The sequence below is a fragment of the Antechinus flavipes genome, chromosome X (assembly GCF_016432865.1).
Source record: "Antechinus flavipes isolate AdamAnt ecotype Samford, QLD, Australia chromosome X, AdamAnt_v2, whole genome shotgun sequence".
Lineage (NCBI taxonomy): Eukaryota > Metazoa > Chordata > Mammalia > Dasyuromorphia > Dasyuridae > Antechinus > Antechinus flavipes.
In genome coordinates, this window is record NC_067404.1 from 41,996,823 (window position 1) to 42,009,492 (window position 12,670).

Sequence of the window (12,670 nt, forward strand, 5' to 3'; positions counted from 1 at the left end):
GTGAGGGGGCATCTAGGTGATGCAGCGGATAGAGCCCCAGCCCTGAAGTCAGGAGGACCTGAGTTCAAATGTGTCTTCGGACATTTAACGCTTCCTAGCTGTGTGTGTCTAAGCAAGGCACTTAGCCCCAATTGCTTCAGCCAAAAAAAAAAAAAAAAAAGTTTATTAATCTCGAGCGATCTTTTCTTCCCCGTCCTACTTCCGCCTCACCAAGGAAGTAGAGAGGAGGAACAGAAGGGGGCGCCACGGTGAAACAGCCGTTAGACTACTTCTGGGCGTGGCTCCTTCGGTGCTGCCTCAGTTGCCTCGGGGTCTGGCAGTGGGAGGTGGTGCCGTCAGGTGCCTCCTCCAGAAGCAAAGGCCCCGACCAGTGGGAGCCGAGCTGTGGACTTCAATCTTGACAGGAATTGTAAGTTCTTTGTTATTTACCGTCTGTGTAATTAGCTGCTAAATCCCTGTGACCTCAGGAAAGGTTTTTCTGATGCTTTCAAAGGCCGCTTCATAGGTACTTATCAGTTAATTTTTTTTTTTTTAAACATTTGCTTTACTGATAAGGGGATGAAAGTAACAGACTTTTACGGAAATATCTTGGGTTTCTCACTAGGGGAAAAAAAAAAAAAACTTGGGGGTTAAAAAAAAATTGAACCACGAGGCGGCTTCTAATTGTCTTTAATTTTCCTCACAAATCCCTAACAAGTAACTTTTCTCCTTCCGATAAGTTCCTATCTGGCAAATATCAGTGCAGTGGAAAGCTTTAAACTGGAAATTTAGGCCTCTAGAGAGCCTCCTCGCTATTTCTCACTTCGTGTGAGAGAACTTGGCGGGGGAGGCCATTTTCACAGGCCTTGGCGCGCGTAGGCGCGGCTCGCCGCGCCTCGTGCGGAGAATCTTTCTTACCCATAAGTCTTTTCGGGTGGGTAGCCATTGTTAGGAATGTCTGTCAGAAGCTTTCGTTTTCGATTTCTCCCACAAAATCCCTTCAGAAGGTCTTACCAGCAGAATCGAAGTCTCAAGGCCAGAGCGGATTTACCTTAGGGTGAAATTTTCCTCAGTTTGCTTAATGTGGTTACCAAGTGTCCGAAATTACAATTTTTATGTTTGAGGCGAGCCAAAAGGGAAAAAATAATATACGAAAGTGGTACAGAATACGTTTTCACTTCATGGAGTTGAGCACAGAGACTTAAAAATTATTTTTAAATTTAAATTTTTTTTTTTTATCATGAAGTTTGCAGTAACGACAAAACAAATGTTTTCGTATGCAAAGGACAAGAAAGACTAACATATAAGAAATTATAAACTTATATTAACTTTGTTTTTTTAAACGTGTATATTAAATTGGATGAGCCAATAACAATTTAACTCTTGTTTTTTTGTCCCTTTCTACTCTTTTGGTTTTATTAATAAATATTAACTACCTCCTGGTCTTAAAAGTGCTAGTCCGTGAAAATGATAGACAAAAGTGTAAGTTCTTATTCTGAACTGAGGAGGGCCTGACCATGCTGGAGAAGAATCTAGCAAGTGGATGTAGGAGAAATAGCCTGGAGGTTTTATAAAGACCTAGATTTCCAGACAGTTTAAAGCTTCCCACTGAACTGGTCTTTGCCCAGATAGGATCTTAAGATTTGGGAGGAAAGTTACTTGTTTGGAAGCACTTTTGATGTTAAAATTTGATTTAATTTTTTCATGCTAAATAGGCACTAATAATAATTGCTAATTAGATTCTAAATTTTCTATAGGATGAAAATTGAATCAACTGATTTTGACAGTGAATATGCTAAAATTGGGTTAGTTCTGATGACTTTGTAAGATTCCTTCCAGCCCTGACTTTCTATGAAATTCTGGCACTAAAATCCCATTAAAACAATAATATATTATTAGAGTTTTAATTAATTTAACTTGCTAGTCCATGAAAATCATAGACAAAAATGAAATTCTTATTCAGAACTGAGGAGGGCCTGACCATGTTGGAGAAGAATCCAGCAACTGGGTGTGAGAGAAATAGCCAGGAGGTTTTATAAAGACCTCGATTTCCAGATAGTTTAAAGCTTCCCACTGAATGGTCTTTGCCCAGATAGGATCTTAGGATTTGGGAGGAAAGTTACTTGTTTGGAATCATTTCTGATGTTAAAATTTGAATTTGAAATAGGCACTAAGAATAATTGCTAATTTGATTCTAAACTTTCTATAGGATGAAAATTGGATCAACTGATTTTGACAGTAAATATGCAAAAATTTGGTTAGTTCTGATGACTTGTAAGATTCCCTTCAGTTCTGATCTATGAAAGTCCAACACTAAAATCCCATAAAACAATAATAAATTATTAGGATAATTTTAATTTAATTTAATTCATTTAAGTAGTTCTAGATTGGAATTCTTTATTTCTTGGAATAATGCATTATCTTTCAGTTTCCAGTGTATATTTTCTTTTTTCCCCTCTCTCACTATATTTTCTCTCTATTGAACTTCTCCCTTTCTATTTATTCAATTTTTCTCTATTTATTCAACTTTTCTCTCTATTCAACTTTTTTCTCTTTATTTATTGTACTTTTCTATTTTTTGAACTTAACCACACTTCCATATCCACTCCCCCCCCAACTCCTGTTCTCAAAACAAGAATAATTTTCAGAAAAAAGAAATTATTATAGATTGCTTTAGATAGTCTAAAACCAATGGTAATATTACTATGGAAATAAGACTGTTTCTACACTTTGAAAATATTTTACATACCAGTGACACTGTGATTAAAAACAAAAGGCATAATAATGAGAAAAGAATCATAGAATTATCAAATGTCAGAGGTAAAAGAGGCATTAACCACCATCTGCTTCAACCTCCTCATTTTACAAATAAAGTAATTGAATTTAAGTGACTAATTCAAAGTTACACAGGTAGTAGAGTTATCATTTGAACTCAGGTCTTTCTATTCCAAAGCCAAATAAGAGACAAGTTTTGTTCCTTTCAGATGTCTGATTTTTTTCAAGGGATGAACATAGGACAATTTGAAGAAAGATGTCATAATGACCATGTGAAGTAGGTAGACTGAGCATTAGATACTGGGACTTAAGACTGTAGTTCACCTTCCAAATCTAAATCTGTGATCTTATGATTGCAGGTCTCCTGTCTTCAAGTCCAGTGCCCTTTTCCAGTCCAACTGTTAGCTTTTGCAGGTATGTGATTGAGTTCTTTAATTTAATATTTTTATTTCCCCCAGTTACATGTAAAACCATTTTTATATGTTTTTAAAGCTTTGAATTACAGATTTTCTCCCTTCCTCCTCACTCCCACTCCCCACTGAGAAGGTACATATGAAGTTATGCAGAACAGATCTAGTTCTTTCAATTTTATGTAGTTCTAAGTAGAGACCACTGGTCCCCATCTTATTAGTTATAGACCCTGGGAAATATGAGAAATTATTATAAAGGATATGCAAATCCATGTAAATATTAAACACTATCTTTTTTATTTAATAGTATTTAATTTTTTCTAATTACATGCAAAGATAGTTATCAACATTTAACTTTTATAAGATTTTGAGTTCCAAATTTTTCTCTCTTCCCTCCTTCCTTCCCTCTCCAAGATGGCAAGTAATCTGATGCTATTTAAAAATTTTTCCTCATCTAATAGCATTTCTCACCCCCCAATACATGTAAACATAGTTTTCAACATTTACTTTTAGAAGATTTTGATCTCCATTTTTTCTCCCTCGTTTTCTTCTCTCCTCCCTCCCTAAAATGGCAAGGAATCTGATATAGGTTAAACATGAAACTATCATTTTAAAATTTAGATTTTAAAAATTGGTATCTTTTTTTTTACATTGTCTAGATACCGCCTGTATTTTCCTCCTTCCTCTCTCTCAGAGAATAATATTTATAATATAATAATGAAACATATTTATATATCATAATTATTTTTATATCTTGGTAATTTATATTTTATATCATAATATATTAATTTATATATAAAATATAAATAATAATTTATAATAATATAAGAAAATTTTAAATAGAGGAAGAAAATTCGGTAAAATGATCAGTGTGTGTGTATGTATATATAAAATAAAACCTAGTCTTACATAATATATACCACAAACACACCCACGAACCCCTCACCTGTGCAAAAGGTACAGAGATCTCACATCTTATATCTGTGACCCATGTTTATTCTTTTCTTTCTTTCTTTCTTTTTTTTTTTTTTGCTGAGGCAATTGGAGTTAAATGACTTGCCAAGGGTCAACAAGTTTATTCTTTTGTTTTTTGTTTTTTTTTTTCTGAAGCAATTGGGGTTAAGTGACTTTCCCAGGGTCACACAAGTTTATTCATTATAATTTGGCAACATTTGTTATCAGTTGTTTCACAAACATTCTCATTGCTATCTTAGCTCCAACAAAATCAACTAAGCATAAATGAAACTATCATGGGAGGAGAGGAACATCTTTAAATGTATTTAACTTGAAAAAGGGGAGGGGAGCATATATTTCCACTGATCTAAGTTGAACTTATTGTTTTACAAGTGTGTGTATATGTCTGGGGGAAGGGCTGAGGCCCAGATAGGCAAATTAGCAGACCATGATCACCTGGAAAGTTTTGAGCTGATGTTGGGAGTGAAGCCCAGTTCTCCTAGTTCAATCAGTGCTCTTTCTATGTTGGTCTGCTGCTTTTATAAGTAAAGTCTATTCTTCATTCTTTCCCTTAATAGGCTTTGGGTTTTCCATCACTGAGCTATGTAGGGACATTTGAGTATATTCCCCAGAGTTCACAGAAACATGTAACACCTTGCTTTCTATTATCAAAAATTTAGCTGGCTGTTTGAGATTAAATAGCTTCCCCCCCCCCTTTTTTTTTTAAAAGTAGGAATGATTATTCTGGGCATGACGAGGGAGGGACTTGCTCTATAAGGGATAAATGCTTTCCCTCTGTCCCTCCCTCTAGTCAGGAAGAAAACTATTTTTTAGCTCCAGACAAGCTACTTTCACTGTCCTAGGAGTGGTACAGAAAGGAACAAATAGGGAGAGGTAAGTAATCCAATTGAATTAGAAGTTAAAGAAAACTCTGGATGAATATTTATAGAGTTTGGAGGGGATCACTTCTGGCCTTAAGTCAGCTCTAGATTGTTTTTCTTTTTTCTGAAAGATTTAAAGATTTTTTCCCCCTCCTCTGCTACCTACCCCCTAACTTTTTTCCTCCAGTTAATCTCTGGACATACCTCTCAGCTGTACCCCACACCTGAGCCTTGAGACAAAGACAAACAGGTGAGTAAAATCAAGTGACACACTTAGCATATCTGGTAGCACATTGAACACTTCACACCTGTAAAATAAGGAGGGGAATTTCCTTAGCAGCCAAGATTAATCATTTTAATTATATAGCGTTCAGTTTTTTTCATATTCCTTTTGCTTATCTTATCGTAGTCACTGTATGTGTATATGTGTGTGTACGTATATGTATACACACACACAAACAAATATACATATGTATGTATACACACATTTTTATACATAATTTTATATTTTGTTTCACTTATGCCACACTGCAAAAATTTATACAAATCTCATGCTTCTCTCAATTGTTTCTAATGGAACAATGATAATCTATTATAACCTTATGCTACAGTTTATTCAGCAATTCCCCAACTGATGGGCACCCCTTTTCCCCCCTCTAGCTTTGTTCCAGGATGAATTTGAATCTCTTTAAGTACTAAATATTGGGGGGATTATAAAGCGAAGGAATGGACCTTGAGAGAGGGGTTGAAATGAAGGCTGGGGAGAGGATCTGAAAATATAGCTAGGGAAGCCAAGTGTGGCAGAAATTGAGACCAGGGAAATGCAAAGGTAAGAGTTTAACACATTGGTTGGATCTCTAGCTCCCTAGCTGCCACTCAAGCCCCACCATGGAAGAACCTTCACTATGTCTTCTTTGTGGCTCTCAATGTGTTGGGGTGACACGGGGGAAGGAGAGAGGCACCATAATGTAGTAGAAATGGTACTCAGTGCTTCTGGAGTCAAAGGGATCTGTTTCACAAAATCTCAGACTCACAGAAGCTCAGGACCTCAGAGGCCATCTAGTGTGAACAAGAACCCTAATTGTACTAGGATGCTGTGCTTGGTGCTATGTGAAGACAGGGGTCAGGGAAGGTCAGGAAGAGGGTTCAGAGGGTTCATCTGCCCTTTGAGAAATTAAAATGTAACAGTCAAAATGCAAACCTGAGCTATGAATAAAGGTCAATATTTATTCATTCATTAATTCATTCTCTCATTCATTCAAATGCTGTAGTTTAGAAAATGTCTGATTTGAATTTCTAGAGATTAATGGATGTCTTATTAATTCCTTTTTTTTTTGGGGGGGGGACTTCCAAACTAAGTTCTCTGCGGAGGGAAGAGACTAACGTCCAAGATTAAATTCTTCCATCAACTATACCCTGGTAAGTCACTCCATCCCCTGCCCCAGTTGAAGTTTTTTCTGTAAAATGAAGGAGATTGGTTAGCTAATCTCTAAGAGCCCCAATTCTAGCTCTAAACTTTGATGGTTATTTGATTCAATGAATTCTCTCAATCTGTATACAGAGTGTTAATTATCACAAGCATAGCCAGTCATATCAATTGGATGAAAATGAGGTCATTGAGTGGTGACTATTTTATTTCTCTTGTTGATTAACCAACAATTATTTATTGAGTGCCTGCCTTCTGCCTGGTTCTGGAATCGATACTGTTAAAGTGAGTGGCTGGAATATAGGAAAACTCTGAGACATGATTCCCGCCCCTCCTGGGGTTTATACTCTAGATGGGGAGATCTGAAGCAAATTCATAAAACAATTAGAAAATGCAAAGCAGTGTGCCACCAAGTGCCAGCCCATTGGAGTGCTGGCCACAGATGCTGTTAGTGTTTGGAGAGGGACAGGAAAACTTAACAGAGATTTTCACTAAATTGCATTAAGGTTATTTATGAGAGGGGGATTGCTCTCTTTTGGACACAGGGAGAGTAACATGAAGACATTTTAAAGCGGCCAAATTTCTTTCTTAATCTCAACATCTTGCTTGAAGTTGTAGATATGGTGTGTAGTTTAGCCTTTCACTTAGAATATAAATGTGATAAAATTTTTGGGAAAAAATTGATGAAATGTGAAGGCAACAGAGTTAGTCTATTCTGTTTTATTCCATGATTACTGGAAATACTAATTTTCAGGTGAATCATATTTAATGTCTTCTGTGTATTACTTCAGTAAAAAGTGACAACCTCTACATCTTACTTAGAAATCGCCTAATAAATAGGCCACCCAATCAAATGAATCCCCCCTCATAAGATAATTCTGGTAGGAGGGATTTTTCTTTCTTTTTGTTATAAATTTATTTTCATTGGCCTTCCTATATTTCCTTAGATGCTTCATATTTATATTTATCAGTTTTACTGCATCATAATATCCTGTTACATTAAGATACTATAATTTATTTAGCCATGCTTCAGTCATTGTATATATGGTTTCTTTTTTTCCTATTACAAATAAAGCAACTACAATTTTTTTGCACAGTTAAGTCTTATTATGATATTTTTAGAAGATCCTCATAATAGAATCACTAGCTCAAGAGATATAATTTCTGTGACTTAAGGTCTCACAGACAGAAAGTGTTTGAGTCTGGATTTGAACTCAAAAGTATTTGAGTCTGAATTTGAACTCTGGAAGATGTCAGCCTGAGTGCAGGCCCAACAACCTGTGGTTGGTTGTTATTAGCCTAAGGTCAATAGGTCTCCAGTCTGGTGTTGACTCCATTCCCTGAACTTATACTGTACTCCTGTTGAGTTCAAGAGATGTTTATAGAGCAAAACAGGGTTTGGCCAGGGAGAAGGAAGGGAAAATGCATTCAAACACACTTTTAAATTTGATCTGCATTATTAACATTTTCTTAAGTCTAGAAATCACAATAAACAGTAAATCCCTGATTTGTAGAGATGCTGATTTCTGAGGCAGAAAGGCTTACACTGGAAAATTTAACATTGGCTTTTGCAAGACTATTCTAGCTGGCACCATGATATTTTGAATGTCATTGCAGTAAATTTAGTGTTAATGATTGTAAATTAGTTTGGGAAATATTGACATTCTTTCTATATTTTCCCAGGCTAACTCATGAGCCAGGGATATACTTCCATGGGATCAGTTCTTCCTTGATTTCCGTCAAAATTATTTTGAAGGTTTTTTTTATGAGTCTCTTGTATATCCTGAAATGTTAAAGCCCAAATATTCATTGCCTTTTTTCCTTATTGTGAGGGATAGTTGTCTTTTTGTTTTCCTTGATTCTTTGTTTTATAATAATTCTACATTGGGATTTTCCCACAGTGATGAAGCCAAAGATTCAGAATTTTAAAAAATATTTTAAAAATATGACATGTTCCTTGTGTATGTAAGTTGCTCTGCTCATTTTCTTGTCTTGGTTTTTCTAGGTGTTTTTAAATAGATATTGTTTTTAATTTCTTTATGATTTTTATTCTCCTAATTTCTTTTTTCTGCCTTATTTCTATTACTGATTACTAAAATTCCTTCAAAGGAATCTTTAGATTGGACATCCCTATTTAACATTTTTGATGGAGATATTACTAATTTTTCTCTAATGTAGATTACATTAGCTTGTGGTTTCAAATAATGTTAATCTTTTCTCAAATTAAGGAAAGATCCTTCCATTCCTGTGGTTTTATAACATAAATGAGAACTGCATTTTAGCAAAAACTTCCTCTAAATCTGATTTTATGATCATGTAGTCTTTATTTTTACCCTTGTTGATATGATTTATTATATTGATCGTTTTCCTGGTATTGAACCATCCTTGCATTCCAGTTATAAATCCTACTTGGTTGTGATGAATAATTTTGTTTGATGTACTGCTGTCTTCTATTGCTGAGTATTTTACTTAGTATATTTTGCATCAATATTCATTAATGATGTTGGTCTCTAGTTTTCTCTCTCAACTTTTTGTTTTTGAGTTGGAGAATACAAGTTTCACTGAGGGATGGCAGCCAACTGCAATTCTTTCTTATGTTTTGAAACAGCCATATAGTATTTTGTTCAGTTGTTATAGTCTTTGTGACCTCTTTTGGGGTTTTCTTGGCATAGATACTAGAGTGGTTTGCCATTTTTTTCTCCAGATCATTTTATAGATGAGGAAACTGAGGCAAACAGGGCTAAGTGATGTGCCTAGGATCACATAGCTAGTGTCTGAAGCCAGATTTGAACTCAGGAAAAAGAGGTCTTCCCGATTCCCAACTCAGATGAATATCCACTGTGCCACCTAGTTGCCCTACCATATAGTATATTTGTTATTTAAAAATTTAATAGAATTTGGGAAATCTATTTGAGACCATTTTTGTGTTTTTTTGGTTTGGTTTAGTTTTTTTTTTTTTTTAACAGTCCAGCAAGTATTTCTTAAACACCTATATTCATAACACTGGACTAGATGATAGGTAGACAAAGATGAAATGTTAAAAAAAAGATTACATTCCTTGTTCTCAAGTAACATACATTCTTTATTTTGTTAAATTTTATTTTTTCACTCTGAAATTAAATACTTCCCCTCAAGATCATTTTCACATACACAGAACAAAAAAGAACACTGAACATAAAACTGCAAATCTATTTCACAAGTTTGATTTTTTAAAATAGTAGATTATAATTCTTCATGTTACTTTTAAAACTCTCCTATTTGTATTTACTTCTGAACTTCCTTCTGTACATTTAAAAATGCTTCAATAGCCCTCTTTTTTTAAAAACATCTGCATTGTTAACCTACCTTTTCCCCTTCAACTCTCAACCCCAATTAGAAAACAGAAAGAGAGAAAGGCGGGGGGAAACTTGTTTTAACACATAAACAGTTAAGTAAAACAAATCTATACAGTGGCCATGTTCAAAAATGTATGTTTCTTTCTGCTCCTTAAGTCTATTATCTGTCTGTCAGGAGTTGGTCAATGAGCTTCATCACAGGGCCTCTGGCTAGTCATTACTTTATCAGAGTTCTTAAATCTTTCAAAGCTATTTTTCTTTACAATACTGTTGTCTTTTTTATAAATAGCTTGCCTGGTCCTTTTCATTTCACTTAGCATCAATTCATACTACCTAGGTTTCTCTGAGATTATTTTTTGGTAATTTCTTACTTCAGAATTTTATTGCATTATATTCATATGCCACATTCCCTAATGAGGTCCAGTATTTTTTGGTAGGTTAGGATCTGTCAGATTTCTCCTTCTGAAACTGGTCTGTTTAGTTTATCTACTTCCTGTGTTGTTAATGTACGCGTTTTATATTTCTGTAGGTAACTATATGTTTGTCGTTCAAAATTTCTAACAAAGAGCCACAGGCAATAATTTTATTGCTTGTTTTGGCTTTATTATGATCTCTTCTTTCTCACTTTTAATTTTGGTGACTTGGTCTCAATTGTCTCTAAAAATAGATTTGTTGATTATTTATCAATTTTGTGTGTCTTTGCAAAAACTAGTTCTTGGATGACATTTATGATGTCAATTGTTTTTTAATTTTCAGTTGCTCTCTGGTCTCATCTTGGTTATTCAACTTTTTAATTTTTCTGTTGGTTTGTTCATTTCATTTATTTTGGAGCACAACCGGAATTTGTTAATTTTCTCTTGTTAAATTTGGCTCTGAGTGCTTCTTTGGCACTATCCCATAATTTTAACATCATTTCTGAGTTGCTATTATCATTAATGTAACCTGCTTTTGTTTTCATAATTTACTTATTTTTTTTCTTTTTGTTTCCATGGGGAAAGTACCATAGGATGAGAAACTGTATATGGGTTTCAACCTGTAGTGATTCTGAATAAAATTAAAAGATGGGAAGATTTTAGGTTACTTTTAATTTAAAATTACTCTGTATCTTCTAGATTAAATGTATTCTGCAAGGAGAATATTGTTTGGTTATGTTCTTTTATTTATTTTGTAAATTAAAAAAATAAAACATTGGAGAATCTGAATCTTGAGCATTTAGCATCCTGACAACCAGGTTTGTCTTTTCTTTAATATTTCACTGGAAATGGCAGGGAAGGTACACTTTCATATTCTCATTAGTTATGTTGGAAAGATAGCTTGGGGACATGGCTAGAAGGTTGGCTGTCTTGGAACCAGTAAGATCTGACTAAGTTTTTGTCTTTGACTACTAAGTCTAAGATTCTGGACAAGTCACTTCACTTTTCAGTTGCATGGGCAAATCTCTACAGTGATAAACTATAGATTGCCTCTGTGGAGAGTTTTGACACGAGCAGTTACCTACGTGAATGAAGTCACAGGTTTGGTGTTTTGTTTTGTTTTGCTTCTTCCCTGTGATTTCATCCACTGTATGAAATTCTGGTGAGGAAACTCCAGTTTCCAGTGGAGATGAGAAACTATTTTGTCATTTGTAATCTGAGAGAGTTGCTTAGGACATTGAAAATAAATGACTTATTCAGGATCACATGTCCAGACAAGACCTGAATTCTGGTCCTCCTAACACTGAATCAAACTCTCTAGTTTTCTTGCCTCTAGCTGCCACTCATTTCAATTGAATTGAAAGCACCACTTCAAACCCTTGTGGATTAGTAATCCTGTAGGTTTCTTTCATTTACAGTGAATTGTTATCAATCAGAGGAGCTTCATTTTGAGGTTATCTGCCTCATTTCCTTTTCCTTTCGAGTTTGCATATTCTGTCTCCAAAATGGCCTTCTCCATGATTTAGCTAATGCAGTACTCTTGAGTGTTCTCCCCCCTCTTTTTTTTTTGGCTAACAATTGGTTGATCTTTTCTTCTGTACTAAATATTTCAATAAAAGCTTCACATTGAACATTAGTACAATTAACTAAACTTGTTTGGCATGATAGCATGATAGTTTCCTATCATAACTTCCAATTCCTCATCAGATTTTTTTTGTCTGTTCACTGCACATTGTCAACAATCATATGAAACATTGCTCCAAATAACAAATAATAAGAGAAATGTAAGTAAGAGAAAATTTTAAAGTCTGAGGTTTCTCATCACATTTTCATTCATTTTTTCCTAGTATGGATAGAGTTAGTGGGTATTCCATTCTTTCAGCTGTGCTTTTTTTCCATTTTATATTATTTTATAAAGGGCTTTTCAGATTACTTTGTATTCCTCATACTTGTCTGGTTTTTAATGGAATGTTAATATTCCGTCATATTAAACTGCCAAATTTTATTTAACTTGTTCCCTCTCATTGGAAGTTTAGGTTATTTCCAAAAACTAATTTATCTTGATTTGAGAAGTATAAATTGTTTTAAATACTTATCTTTTTTGTTTGTAGAATGGACTTTTGATTAGAGATTTCAGTGAAGAGCATCCCTCTCTGCAAAACAAGTGAGTATTTTCCAAATGTCATTCTCTTATCTTCATATAGCATACTGAGTTTGATTGGGTAGGTAATTCTGGGCTTCTGCTCTATGCTGCTTAATTTTCTTTATATTTTATTCCTTATATTTTGTCTTCAAAACATCTTTTGTGATCTTGATGAATATTCCTTGTTGAGTAGAATTCTATATTTCTTTTGACAGTTTGAATTATTTCCTCTTATAATTATGGTGTTGCAGTTTAACCTGTTGAATCTTTGGTTCTTTCCTTTGGGGGAGGGGTTCCAGAGATTCTTTTTCATTTTTTTTTTGGTCATCACTTTGTGTAGTTCTGAGACATCTT

General features: G+C 34.5%; 1 long non-coding RNA gene across 1 annotated transcript; it reads left to right on the top strand.

Moving 5' to 3' along the window:
• The first annotated feature begins 302 nt into the window (after nt 1-302).
• On the top strand, nt 303-12,322 carry LOC127542464 (uncharacterized). Its single transcript, XR_007948681.1, has 5 exons — nt 303-409; nt 3,114-3,168; nt 5,187-5,249; nt 6,359-6,418; nt 12,285-12,322. It is a non-coding gene; the product is annotated as an uncharacterized LOC127542464 (long non-coding RNA).
• Nucleotides 12,323-12,670: the final 348 nt, after the last annotated feature.